Source organism: Anopheles arabiensis, assembly GCF_016920715.1.
Source record: "Anopheles arabiensis isolate DONGOLA chromosome X unlocalized genomic scaffold, AaraD3 X_pericentromeric_contig0021, whole genome shotgun sequence".
Taxonomy (NCBI): Eukaryota; Metazoa; Arthropoda; class Insecta; order Diptera; family Culicidae; genus Anopheles; species Anopheles arabiensis.
This window is the reverse complement of record NW_024412099.1, coordinates 177,501-180,000: the sequence shown is the minus strand read 5'-3', so window position 1 is coordinate 180,000 and position 2,500 is coordinate 177,501.

Sequence of the window (2,500 nt, the reverse complement as noted above, 5' to 3'; positions counted from 1 at the left end):
CGGATGATCGACTCCGCCACTGCCGCCAACAGCCGACGCTTGGCCACCTGGGGCCCACTGTGGTTCCTCATTACTGCGGTGACCACACCTACCACGCGGAGGGCTTTAGCCGTCGACAGCTCCACGTGCGGCTTCCACGACAGGTGGTCATGGATCTGGACCCCCAGATACCGGATCGACTGTTTGCTGTGTATGATGGTGTCCCCGACGCGGAACGGCACCCTCAGTTGACCTCTTCGCAGACTGGAGATCATTACTCCTTCCGTCTTCTCGGAGCGAGCTGCAGGTGATGGTCCTCCATCCAAGCCGCAATCGCGTCCACTGCCTGTTCAGCCACCGATGCCGCCTCCTCTGGTGTGCAACCCCGTGCCATGACCACTATGTCATCCGCATAGCCGATGACGCTAGCCCCTTCAGGAAGCTCGACCCGCAACACGCCGTCGTACATGATGTTCCACAGGGTCGGGCCCAGAATGGACCCCTGTGGAACACCTGCAGTCACTCGGCGTGTAACGGGCCCGTCTGCGGTGTCATAGACGAGCTCCCTGTTTTCGAAGTAGTCTCTCAGGATGTTGCGGAGCTGCCTCGGCACGCCTTTGTCCTCCAGCGCCGTAGCGATGCACTGCCAGCTGGCAGTGTTAAATGCATTACGCACATCCAGCGCCACTACTAGAAGGCAGCGTTTGTCCCTGTTGTTGGTGCGGCCAAATGACATCGCGTGACGGCCTGCATCCACCACCAGCTGAATCGCCTGCACTGTCGAACGGCCCCTCCTGAACCCGTACTGGTTTTCTGCCAACCTCGGTGATTCAGGAGCCTCGATGACATCATTTATTCGCGACAGCAGCAACCGCTCGTACGCTTTGCCCGGGTTGTTCAGCAGCAGAATCGGGCGGAAGGATGAAGCGAGCCCCGGTGGCTTGCCCGGCTTGGGGATCAGGGCCAGTTTCTGCTTCTTCCACTCATCCGGGAACCGCTCGTTGTCCAAGCATTCCTGGAACAACTTCTTGAAGATGTCCGTATGCTTCCGGATGGCGGCCGTCAAAGCAGCGTTTGGCACACCATCCAGTCCTGGAGCCTTCCTCGGATTCAGCGAGCTCGCGATGTCCAACAGCTCCTGTTCATTAACGTCCCGAACTGGTTCCTCCTCTCCCCTCTCCAGGACTTGGCCTGGTGACGCTGGCCAGTCAACCGGAGGATGCTGGGGAACAGAGTGGAAACGATACCCTCTAGCACCGATGAATCGCGCTCTCTCGCCGTCCAGCTTCCACGAAGGCGGCTTAGTACGTTGCGGTACCATTGTCCCGTCTCGTCTTCCGCGAGGCCCCGCAGCATTTCATCGAAGTGCTCCTTCTTGCTGGTGGTGATGGCTGAATCCAGGGCGGTACGCACCTGGAGAAGGTCGCTGGCTGCGGCGATTTGCTCTTCCTCGTCGATGGCAGTTTCAAGGCGTTCCTTAGCGAGGCGGCAGTTCTCACACAGGACCTCGATTGCTGGCGTCCACCAATACGCAGGTCGTCCCGAGTGACCTTGTGAAGGGAACACTCGCGCCATGGCTGCGTCACAAGCTTCCGTCATGACTTTCTCCAGGCTTTCGGCATTTGTAACCCGCTCTGCGAACGAAGCTACGTCGAGCGCTACACCGAAAAGCTCGGCATCGAACTGACGGCTACGCCATCTCGTGCCGCTTTCTCGCGTGGAAGGACCCTCCTGTCGACGACTATCTGCCGCTGACCGCTGGAACAGCTCCCCTACAGCAAACCGAATGTACACGTGGTCACTGTACGAGTATCTGCTCATAATCCTCCACCGATGCTCCGGAATGGTGTTAACTCCGGCGATGCTGCGGCTGGCGAAGGCAACGTCCACCACGCTCGGGCGAGCCACTCCGTTGCCTAGGAAGGTTGGGGCGGTGCCGGTGTTTAACACCTCCAGCCCCAAGCTGTCGACAAGCTGGACCGCAGCCTCTCCCTTTGCGTTGATGCGGCCACTTCCCCAAACAGTGTGCCACGCATTGAGATCCCCGCAAAGACGACGCGCGGGTGACCTCTCGCCAGCACATCGATGCGCTGCATTACCTCCTCGAACTCAGAGACGCCCGCTGAGGGCGACACGTAGCAACATATGAAGAGCACACCATTTATCCGGGCAGCCGCGATCCCAGACTGCGTCACAGAGACCACTTGCTGAACCGGGTACGTTTCGCTGCTGGCTATGATGGCCACCTTCCGTCCCTGTCGGCCACCCAGTTCCCATTGTTCCTGGGGACACTGTGCAGCTCCACCATCAGACAGACATCCACCCGCTCCATCCGCATCGTGTTGAGCGCCAGGTCTTGCGCGCTCCTACTGCGATTGACGTTGATCTGTAGCACTTCCATTTCAGTTCGAGGGTTGTCCACCGCAGGCTGCGGCACCAATACGGTGGGCACCGCCACACAGCATGCACTTGATCTCGTTGGTGCAACCCGACGCCTTGTGAGTTTGGTCACCACACCGTA